A 12704-nucleotide genomic window follows, 5' to 3' on the forward strand; every position below is an offset into this window, starting at 1 on the left:
TGAAAATCTACATCCATAAGTGGAGGGCAGGAGAGAGACTGACAAGAGAAGCAGGCCACCCCCACACTGGCACCGAACAGGTTTATTAAGCAAAACTTACATGCAAGGCTCCTCTTGGGTGACTGCAGACAAACGGATCCCCACGCTGCTTAACAGGTGCCAAAGAATTATATAGAGCAAGGGGTGGGAATAGTCACGGATAGTAGTTAGTGAACGCTACCATGTTTTGGAAATTACTTTACATGCTTGACTAGGTCAGGACAACTGCCTGTTCCCAGAACTGGCTCATAGCAGGAGGCAGGGCAGGGGTACTGATTAATGTCAGAATCAGCACCAGTTACGATCCGACAGTCTCCAAGGGGGGTGTGTGGGAAGCGACCTCCGTTCTGGCCTGGGCCCAGGTTGTGGGACTGACAGCGGTAACGTCACAGAACCGTGTCTCGTCCACACTCCACCCCTCATGACAGGCTCTTACAGCCTCATGTTCCCCCCTGTTCTTCAATGTGCCCTGAGTGGTCAGCAAGGAGCTTCAGTAGCAGGAAGGTAGCTCGCTGAGTTGCCAATTGACCACATTGACACACAACTCACAACAACAGTACAGACACATAAGAAAAGGGACAAATTAAAGGAGTCCAAGTATTAGCAACAATATTTTTCCATCATCCCCACCCCAGGACCCAAACCAGTGGATTCATAGGTCTCCTAGGCTGGGGACCACATCACATAAGGCATTTACTTGACTTTTCATATGTACTAACGAAGAAGAAATATTAGCAGGTTTGTCTGGTATAAAAACACAACATTCAGTATGATAATGGCATAGGTGGCCCTCCTTTCCCCCTGTAACTGCATACCACAGGAACAGCAGAAGTCTAAGGTCAGAAGGACAAATATTTAGTAGGGACATGACTTGGGAGATCTCCTCCTATGAGAATTACACTTGTAGCCTGGAAACGCTGTGTAAACCATAAAAGTCACGCAGGGGGATGTTGTGCTCTCTGATGTAAGAGGGGAACAGAAGAGGAAACACTCATATGTGCTTTATCCTCACAGAACCCCTTAGGCAGGTGCTGCCATTAACCCCAGTCATGGAAGAGGAAGCTGAGGCTTGGAAAGGTTACACAGGAGGCCTTCTGACTTTTGCTCTGAAACATTAAACCATACAAACGTATGGAAGCCTGCCTAGAACATCATTCATTCCCCTTCTGGTCTAATGATGCAGTCACTTCCTCCCAGGGAGGCAGGCTCCTCCATTTCTAGCCTTCGTGAAGCCACGACTGGCTTCACGGAGAAGTGGACGACGACCTGGGCAGACTGTGGCAATGGCTCCTGGGCTGCCCAGGGATGTGAGTCCCTGACTCCAGCAGCCTCTACTCTTGGAAGAAAACTAAAGCTAATGCTACAAACTGGCAGCCCGAAGACTATGTTTGGCCTGCAGAAGTTATTTAAAATTCATTTCTTAATTAATGGCCAAAACTGAAAAACCCAGAGAGCCCAACTGAGAACTCAGCTTTTCAGCTTCTTGTGAAATAAAATCAGATGGCAATCCAAGGCCTGTACCACCCCATCCCCTTCGAGTTTGCCCTCTGCGACCAGCCTGCCCCAGTCCTGCCCGGGGTGGGGACTTCACTGTCTGAAGGTGGCCTTGGTTAGAGGAGTCCCCTGCCTTACATTTTATTCCAACTTCTTGAATACAAGTTCCCTCCTGCCACTGAGACTTCGCTCAGGCTGTCCCCTTGCCTACTTGCTGAAATTTGACTCTTCCATAAAATAAGTGTCAGACCATATGATCTTTAATAGCTTTTCTACCTTTAGGTGCTGCCCACTTGATTCCAACTGGGTAACGAGAGGAGTTCTACCCAGAAATAGACACATTCCTGGATACCTGTTTTACTTATTCTTTGTTTTCATATACTTGGAGGGGACATTACTGACCCCACCTCAACCCCCACCAAAAGTGGGGGGACAAATTCTGAAATGCCTCACACAGAAGTAGGCCATGCCTTATTGATTTGGGAGCCCAAAGAGTTTATGACTAGTTTGGTTATACTCTGAGACTCAGCCAAAGCCCAGTAAGTCAGTGATAAGAATTTTCTCATTTAATTCAATTCATTCAATTATTAATATTATATTGAGGCTAGCCGGATAAGACTAAACATACAAAGGATGAAAATTCCAGGATTGCGAAACAGGGCAGAGACACGGGTAGGTAAGCAACTAACTAATAAAATTGGGCAGAATGACGTAAACGGTAAATATATGATCAGAGCATGTCACTCCCAACTCACAACCTTCCCATGGCTCTTTCACAAAAAAGAAAAAGAAAATCCTAATTCCTAAGCCAGATTTACAAAGCCCCAGTGATCTGGCTTCTGCCTACCTCTCAGATTTCTCTACCACTCTCTCCCCTGCCACAGGGCTCCAGCCACCTGGGGTTCTTTCAAATGGATCCCTATTTTAGGACCTTTCCCTAGAAGTGTTCTCTGCCTACTTCCCCATTCCTTCACCCCACCATTTTTGGATTTCTCCTTTTCATTCCGATTCCTGCTTAAATGTCGCCTCAGACATTCCTTTGGTCCCTCTATCTAAAGAAGCCAAGCAGTCACCCTTTGTCACTCTATTTCAGTTCTCTACTCTGTATTTGTTACCTTGTTTCCTGTGAGGTGTGTTTGTGTATGTTTGTGTGTGTGTATGGGTCTCGTCCATGTCTGTTCCCTCTTGTACAGTGTTACCCAATAGAACGTTCTGTGATGATGGAGTTATTCCATATGGGTGTTCGGTGAGCCCTTGAAATGTGGCTATTATAACTGAGGAATTTAAATTGTTCATTTAATTTTATTTTAATTCACTTACATTTAAATAGGTCCCTGTGGCTATTGCTGCACAGCACTCCCCACTGGCCCATAAACCCTTTAAGGCAGAGCTCCTCTCTTTTGTTCTCTGTTCTACCCCTGAAAGGTTGTAAAGGACCCAATATATACGGATCGAATAAACCAATGGAAGCCCAAAGACATGGGGACAGGTCTTCAGTGACTAGGGGCGAGAGGGGAAGGAGGAAAGGGAGGAAATCTCTAAAAAAGGTGACATGTGAAGCTCAGAGTGGAAACATGGGGGAAGGGCCGGAGGGTGTTTTAAGTGAGAAAATGATGAGTAAGGCCAAGTCAGGGAACGACACCCCAGGCTGTGAGATGTTGCATAACTGACATGTTTCCATGAGATCAAATTTCAGACATGCCCACCACCCATCAAAGCCTCCACTGTGTCCTAAGGGCTCCCGAATTTGTTTAATGGATTTGTTTAACTGGAGCTATACAGCCTCCACGAATCTGCTTTAGATCAGCTTTGTGACCCCTTGAAGGCTACATCCCAGGGGAGGGAGGGGGCTCTGGCCCCACACGTGAATGTCCTGCTGCTTGCCACATGGAAAGGAGTGCCACCGCAGGCACACACAGGTGACAGCAGCAGGCTTACCTATGAGAAGGAACACGGTGGTTGCTGGGTAGATGAGCCACCAAGACCCGTGGGGGACTATCGCAGGAATCAGGACACAGCAAGGGACAGCAGTGGAGATGATCAGTGACCCTCTAGACCTCAGGCTCTGGATGTGTGGAAAGTAGAGCCCACAGGATTTCCTGCAAGGGTGAGGAGTAGCAGCCTAAAGATGGGCTCCAAGAGGTTTGGGCCTGAGCAACAGAAAGGAAAGGAGCTTCCACCAACTTAGGTAGGGAAGCTGCATGCAACACGGGTTTGGGAGGAAATCCTCTGGAGTTCGAACTTGTTGAGTCTCAAATGTCTCAGACACCCAAGTGGAGACTGTTAGAGTTCAGGAGATAGGTCTGACTGAAGGTATGTATCTGGAAGTCATTGGCACAGAAATGGGGTCTCACGTCATGAACCTGAGGGGACGCACAAGGCATGGCCGTGTAAGGACTAGGCCTGGGCCCTCCACAAAACGCTGCGGTGGAAGAGGCACCAACACACAAACAGACGCAGACCAGGGAGGAATGGGAAAAGGAAAATAAATGGGATCCTGGGAGCCCAGGGAAGCAGATGCATCATGCAGAGGCAGTGGCCATGAATTAAATATTGCAAGGGCAAAGGAAGAGATGAGTCTACAGGGCCGAGCTGGCTGGAGATCATTAATGACTTTTGACAAAAGTGGTTTGGGTAAAGGGTCGTTGAGTGATTGTTCACATTCCCTGTGTGTACCTCAGAATACAGTTTACAGGAAAGGGAAAACCAGGAGAGAATTGGAGACAGGGAACTCTTTCAATGAGATTTGCAGCAAAAAAAAAAAAAAAGAAAAGGGGAGTTAGAAAGCAGGGAGATTTATTAAAATGCTAAAAATAACAGCGTTATTATATGATCTGGTGATGACTGAGAGGAGGAAAATTATTTGAGAGAAGAGACAATTGCGGAGCGATGGAGGGATGAATCCAGCACCAAATTATGGGATTCCACTTATACATGACCAGGGGTGAGAATAAATCGACTAGGGACCAAGTTGACTGTCATTAAATTTTGAATGCATTAAAAAAAAAAACTACATCTTTACTTAGCCCTCCCCCCAATTTATGTTTTTGTTATCATTTTTTACGTCTCTTGTGTGTGAGTATCCCTTAATTTATTATTTTAATTACACATGGCCTTACTACTTTCACCTTTTAACCTTCTTACTAACTTTGTAATTGGTTGATCCACGATTTTACTAAGTTTGCCTTTATTAGTGAGTTTTTTTCTCTTTGATATTTCCTTATTTTTAGTTTTGGCCTTTTCTTTTCTACTAAAAGAAGTTCCTTTAACATTACTTGTAACGCTGGTTTAGTGGTGATGAACTCCTTTAGCTTTTGCTTGTCTGGGAAACTCTCTCTCCTTGCTGGGTGGAGTATTATTGGTTGAGGTTTTGCCCTTTCATCACTTTGAATGTATCATGCCGTTCACTTTTGGCCTGCAAAGTTTCTGTTGAAAAATCAGTTAGTGGTCTGATATGGGCTCACTTGTACATAACTAGCTGCTTTTCTCTAGCTACTTTTAAGATTCTTTTTAGTTTTAATATTTAGCATTTTAATTATGATGTATCTTGGTGTGGGCCTGTTTGTGTTCATCCTGTTTGGGACTCTGTGCCTCCTGGACTTGTATGTCTTTTTCCTTCACCAGGTTAGGAACATTTTCAGTCATTATTTCTTAAAATAGGTTTTCTATCCCTTTCTCTCTCTCTTCTACTTCTGGGATCCTATCATGAATATTGGTACACTTAATGTTTTCCCAGAGGTCCATTAACGTATCCTCATTTAAAAAAAATTGTTTTCTTTTTGCTATTCTATTTGGGTGTTTCCCACTGTTTTGTCTCCCAGATAGCTGATTCCTTTCTCTACATGATCTAATCTGTTGTTAATTCCCTCTAGTATATCTTTTTTCATTTCAGTCATGTTATTCTTCCATTTTGATTGGTTATTTCTTCTATTTTCTTCTCTTTCTTAAAGTTCTCACTGAGTTAATTGATTCTTCTCCCAAGTTTGTTTAGCATTTTTGCAACCACTGTTTTGAACTCTGTAACTGACAGATTGCTTGTCTCTTGTTTTGTTTTTTTCTAGATTTTTGTCCTGTTGTTTCTTTGGGAACATATTTCTCTGTCTCCTCATTTGGGCTGACTCTCCGTGTTTGCTTCAATGTATTATGTAAATCCACTATGTTCCTTGGTCTTGAAAGAGTGGCCTTATGTAGAAAGTATCTTGTGGGACCAGTGGTGCAGTCCCCTCTGGTGTTCTAGGGGTGTCCCCTGCGTATGTTGCATGTGCCCTCCTGTTGTAGTTGGCCTGCAATTGCTGCGGGAACATCGATGGGTGGAGTAGACCCTCTGACTGACTGGCTATAAAGGACTAGCCACAACTTTAGTGAATGAGCCGTTGTTCAGGTGCTGACCTGCACAAAAACAGGAATTGCTTTAGCAGGGCTCTGGTGTCAGGTGAGGAGGCGTGTGGTGTGTCAGTTTTGGAGCTGCTTGGTGGGACTCTAGTGGGGGCTGAGGTCATTTGCTGTTTGTTGCAGTCTTGGGACTGCATGGTTGGAGCTATGTTCTAAGCCCAGGCCAGTTAATGCTTGTGCCATATGGAAAGTGCTTAGAAAAGTCCGCAATGGGAGCTGAGGCTGGTGCCATTTGCGGTGTGCTTGGGACTGATTGGTAGAAATTACAATGGGAGCTGAGGCTAGCCATTGCTTCTGCTAATCTTAAAGGCATTTAGAAGAGACTATGGCGGTGGAGGTATGGTGTGCAGAGGTCAGCCTTTGCTCCTGTGGAGCTTGAGGGAATTTGGGAGAGACTGCAGGGTATGTCCAGCCCAGCCACCGGTCCTGTGGAGCTGGAGAGAGACTGGGAGACATTGTGGGGAGAGCCAGAAGCAGGCCATCACTCCTGTAGAGCTTCAGGGCATTTGGGATGGACTACATGGGCCCCAAGGCCCCTGTGAACGTCTGGAATTCTGGGAAGAGGCTCTAGCAGGAGGAGCAGGGGCTCAGGGAAATGCCACAGCAGGGAGGACGGTGGTAGCTAGGTTCATGGAGAGGGACAGATTTTGTGCCTGCCAGCTCAGCGCCAGCCAGATGGGAAGAGAGTGCAATAAAACAATAGCACCCATCAGAGCTTCTGCCCTGAGTTCCCACAAATCCCTGCACTTCTCGAACTACCGCCTCTGTGCTGGCAGTACGTTTGTGCCAAACCCTCTGAATACAGAGTCTTGGTCTCCCACAACCCCTTCATCCATCTCAGACACAATCCCCATTGGGGCTCAAAGCCAGATGTTATGGGGACTCCCCTTCCCAGCACAGGTGCCCCACACTGGGGAGCCAGGGGGGCTCAGACCCTACAGGCTCCCCAAGAGAGCCCTCTGCAGGCAAGCTATCCCCCCCATTCATTAACCACCACACCACAGGCATGGAACCTGCCCAGCTCGCGTCTCCGCCTCACTTACCTGCCTCCACGTGGCGTCTTCTTTACGTCCTTCGTTATAGGAATTCTGTCCAGCTGGTTTTCAGGTGGTTCTCAGCGACGGTTTCCCTAAAATGGACTTATAATTCCGATGTGTTCCTGGGAGGAGGCAAGTTCAGGATTTACCTACTCAGCCACCTTGACTCCTCCCCTCCCTGAATTTTCCCTAGTTTCTATTGGCTCAATCATCATTACCCGAATATACCATATAATACTCAGAAAGTTCATGCAACAAAGTTCTGGTTCTTCGGCCTAAATTTTCAGAGGACCCTACTTATGGGTGAGTAACGAGACTTTCGGCTCCCCTGGTGGTTGTAAAAGATCTTTTCCCCAAAGGTTTTTATGGGTAAAGACAACTTTTTTCCAGAATTCCATTCTTTATCTCTTTGCCACACCTTTACATAAGAATCTCGCGAAGTAGATTTGAAAGTCAGTCTTCTCCAGTTTGCCAATCTTCTTGCAGTGGAATTTTATCTACTTACTTACCAGGAGATATTAGTGGGCTGGAACAGTGTTTGTTCTCTGCTAGGCTGGTTTTCAAAGATTCAGCACAGATCTTAATTTTAGGTCAGACTCCAGGCCTGAAATTTCATGTAGATTTTGATACTGTTTATACATAAAGGGACCATATACTACCTGGCGCCACCTCCTCAACTTAAAAATGCATAAACTGGGGACCAAGAGGAACAGATGATGGAACCCACAGGAGATACCCTCTGGGGAAGACGCAGAAGTGAAAGCTGGGTTTGCCTCCTCTTACTCAACCCTTCTTGTCACTCAACAGTCATTATTTCACCAAGTAGTCACTGAACCCCGTGGTAAACAATGGAACATTCGATGCAAAGAAAAAACAAACCTACAGTCTCTGCCCTGGAAAGTTTAGGAAGATAAGTTGCCACCTTTAATAAGAATGAAGTAGAGCCACACTGTGTCCCCATATAAATTGTACACCTTTCAGATGTTAACAGCATGTCATTGGTACTCAGAGTTTTGAACTTGTGTATGACAAAGATAGCAGAAAACTGGATGGGAGCTGAGCTCTCGTTCACACAGCTAAAGGGCACTACGTTTTCACAGCAGAATGTTTCCCTAAGAAATTATGGTATGATGGTGCCTTTTTCCCCCTGAAACCAAAACAATGGGTGTTGACTACTGAAAAACATGGATGACATCACAGATTTGCTTTTTGGATTAAAACTTTCACTAGTAACCACTGTGCCTTGTTGTCTTATCACGTGATTGTAAGACATTTCCTCCACATCCATTATAGGAAAGTTGGATGTGTCAAAGAGACCAATAGCATTGTGCTTTCACCAGATAGGGTTAGGGTAGTTTTCTAAAGGACCCCAACTCTCCCAAATCATGACCTCTGCAGGACCTGCGCACCAAATTGAAATGTCTGTGCTAGTAGCAATTATTCAGAATGAATGCTGAGCTCTGTCTAAAGCCTTGACAGGGCACTGTGTCGGTGGTAAGCAATGGGACTTTAAATAATATTAACAAAACCCTCTGCTTGTTAACAATATACAATGACAAAGAATGTCAACATTTTATCAGGACACTCACGTGGGTCTGTTTCCAAGAAATATTAAGTGAAAAAAATTCACACAAATGTATTCCATAGGAAGCTATTTTTGCAAAAATGCTGTAACCAAATAACAACATAGTACGCATGTGCATATGAATCTATATGGAAAATCACGTGTGGATACCCATCGGACTGTTCAGTGTCTTCTCTGATAGGAAAGCAAGCTGAGACAAGGGGCTCTTTCAGTGTAAGGCCATTCATGAATCATTTGACTATTTTACAACAGGAATGTACCAATGTACTGCTTATATAATGTATGTAAAATGTTTTAACTAAAGGTAAACACTAAAAAAAAAAAAAACCACCAAGCAAATCCCCAACCTGTGTTCTTATAAAAGAGGAATTATTTTACATTTACGTAACATATTTTTCGCAGCCTAACAACAATTATCTTTTTCTTTATCTCAAATAGAGGGAAAATAAAGCAACGTACATTGACTGAAGCTGCATTCAGATATCACCAAGCATCTAGAAAGATGGAAGATTATAAAATAACGCGTAAATCAATGGATCAGCACTTATGCTGCAACGCATGTTTTTCTACAAAGTAGAAAACACAAATCAGGCCACTGCATATTTATATAGGTGTCTGCTGTTAGAATCTGTCATCTGTATCACTTCATGCATTCATCCAATTAATATTTATTGAGCACCTGCTGTGTGCCAGACCATCCTTATTCTATGAGAGTCATTTGGAATTTTATAGACATAAATTAAGGAAGTGATAAAGGCAAGGACTGGCATTTCCAGGAAAAAGACAAAAAAAAGGAGACATTGCCAAGACATGCTTTTCTGTATCACTCATCATCTAGTGTTCAGGTCTCTTACTGCTTACGCCTTTGATTGTATTCATTTGCATGGATTGATCAGGTTGCCCTGATAGATTCTGACTTCTTGAAGGGAAAACGCGAATCTTCTATCTGTGGCACCTTTATCATGGCTTGAGTTTGCATTATAGCAGGCATATACTCATTGATTCAATCACTCTACAAAAGCTTGTTTAACACCTGCTATGAGTGAACTATTGTACCAGGCCCCCTGGGATATCAGATGAATGATAGAGTTTACTTTCAGTTTGGGGATTTGCTTGGTGGTTTGTTTGTTTTTTTTTAGTGTTTACCTTTAGTTAAAACATTTTACATACATTATATAAGCAGTACATTGGTACATTCCTGTTGTAAAATAGTCAAATGATTCATGAATGGCCTTACACTGAAAGAGCCCCTTGTCTCAGCTTGCTTTCCTATCAGAGAAGACACTGAACAGTCCGATGGGTATCCACACGTGATTTTCCATATAGATTCATATGCACATGCGTACTTTTGTGATTTGTCCAGAGAGACAAATCACAAAAATGTAAATAAAGTAGAGGATTTCAGATTGGAATAAACTATGCAGGAAATAAACTGGACTAACATGGGCAGGTTGGTACTTTAAAGAGGGTGGTTGGGGAAAGTTCTTAGATGACATTTAAGCTAGAAACTCAACAATGAGAAAGAGGCAACTCTGCAAACAGTCTGAGACAAGTATTCCAAACAGGAAAACAACTCCATTGAAATGGCACTAAAACCAGGAAAAAACATGATCTGTTCTAGAAGCAGACAGTCTGAGACTAGTATGGCAGAGAGAATAAGGAGAGGTTGATGAGGTCGGCAGAAATAGAGTCCCATGGGAAGCTGTTGAAAGAGTTTAAGTAACAGAGTAATTGAGTCTGGTTGATGATTTTAAAAAAGGAAATGAAAATACTTAGGCTTCTACATGAGGAGAACGAACTATTAGGAGAGACAAAGTGGAGTAGGGGGATACCAATTAAGAAGCTGTCTCTTGGATGGATGGATGGATGGATGGATGGATGGATGGATGGATGGATGGATGAGTGGATGGGTGGATGGGTGGTGGATGGAAGGAATGAAGAAAGGAGGGAGGGAGGGATGGAGGAAATGAATAAGTGCATAAAGAATAACTGATTACAAAGGAATAAGGAGTATGAAAGTAATTTGGCCTAGGTATTTCAGCTTAAACTGGTTCTTAAGTCAAATTTCAAAAAACAAAAGCAAATTATTTTGAGTGAAAGGAACATTACTGGAATAGTTTTATAAAATGACTGCCTTGAGAAAAATAATACACATGTAGAAATACACTGGCATATTTGTTTTAAAACAAATTATTGTTCGATAGCCATAATACTTCATGATCATATCTTTTGACATAGCAATTCCATATCTGGAACTACTGTGTTTCCCCGAAAATAAGACCTAGCAGGACAATCAGCTCTAATGCGTCTTTCGGAGCAAAAATTAATATAAGACCTGGTATTATATTATATTATATTATATTATATTATATTATATTATATTATATTATATTATAGACTGGGTCTTATTTTAATATAAGATCAGGTCTTCTATTAATTTTTGCTCCAAAAAGACGCATTAGAGCTGACTGTCCGGCTAGGTCTTATTTTCGGGGAAACATGGTATATACGTTGGAAGTATACACAAATGCATATACATACATACATATATATATATATATATATATATATATATATATATATATATATATATATATATATATATATATTTGTGGTCCTTGCAGCCTTATTTGAAATAGAAAAAACAAAACAAAACTAAATATCTGTGCATGCAGAAGTGATTTAATAGATTATACACATTTGTTCTACTTAATACTACCTAGCTATCTAAATAAAGGCTGTTGTCCTATGTATTCTGACGTGGACCAAGGCCTTCTATAAATAGTGGGGAAAAGTATGTTCCAATATGTATGTATGAGAGAGAGAAGAGAGAATGATCCAGAACTGTGCTAATACTGTAGCCACCAGCCACATATGGCCACTGAACAGTTAAAAGTGTGACTAGTCAGAATTGAGATGTGCTGTAAATGTAAAATACTGAATTGTGAAGACTTGAAATGAGGGGAAAAAAAATTAAACTCATTAATGTTATTTATATTTTTCTATATTAAATAATAATACTTTAGAGGGACTGAGTTAAATAAAATATATTCTTAAAATTAATTTCACCTGTTTCCTCTTTACTTTTTTGAATGTGGCTAGTAGAAAATTTTAAATTACCTATATAGCTCCCACTGTAATTTTACTGGACAGTGCTGGTCCAGAAGAAGAAAGCAATAGCCTGATTATTGCTGGGGAAGGGGACTGGGGAGAGGGTTTCATGAGGACAGAGAATGGGGACTTTTACCTTTAACCAAAACTCTACTATAATTTTTCAAAAAGCATTTAATTAAAAATTTAAAAAAACAATAGTAGGAATCTAAGCAAAGTCTATAGTTTAGAAAATAGTATCAAGCCAACGTTAATGTCTTACTTTTGACAAATGTACCCTTGTTATGTCAGCTGTTAACATTACAGGAAACTGGTGAATACAGGAACTCCCTGTACCATCGTTGCAATAGTCTGTAAATCTCAAATAATTTCAAATTAAAAATTAGAATAACAACATTAAGGACACAAACAAGTCATATGTCTTCTGCTTAGAGATTCTTACGCAGAGCCTCAACGCTCTATAAGGCACGTGACTCCAAATGGGTGGCCCACCAAAGTGTCCCTCATAAGCACATTTGCTTGAAATAAAACAGCTGGGATAGCGAAATGTCAGCCTTCTTAGTTTTTATCTGAAATGCCATCAAGTCAGATAACTATTATCTCCCATGGTGATGAGAAACTATTTGGCTGCTGCTTGTATATTAGAAATTTTTGTTGGAGTTGGAGGGTTGGTGGCTGGAGAGAACCAAGAAAGTACAGCTCCTCTGAGAACTTTACTGAGGGCCGGATTGCGGGCAGATTTTGCTGGATCCTTACTCCAACTCTAAGATTTAGTCCTTAGAAAGGTCAAGAGATTTTTTTACTAAGATCTAGTGGCAAACTTTGGGATGAAGAAATGAATCAAGACATCTATAATATGAGTAGTATATAACACAACTGTGGGGAAAAACCTTCACTTACATTTATACAGTTGTTACTTTTTACTTAAGTGTTTTCTGAACAAGAACTAAGTTTAGCACAAAATTGGGCAGTAATGGCAGGTAACACTGTGGACAATAAAATTAAAAACAGGTAAGATATAGATATATGGATATATGGATGTTTCA

The sequence above is a fragment of the Rhinolophus ferrumequinum genome, chromosome 24 (assembly GCF_004115265.2).
Source record: "Rhinolophus ferrumequinum isolate MPI-CBG mRhiFer1 chromosome 24, mRhiFer1_v1.p, whole genome shotgun sequence".
NCBI classification, from domain to species: Eukaryota; Metazoa; Chordata; class Mammalia; order Chiroptera; family Rhinolophidae; genus Rhinolophus; species Rhinolophus ferrumequinum.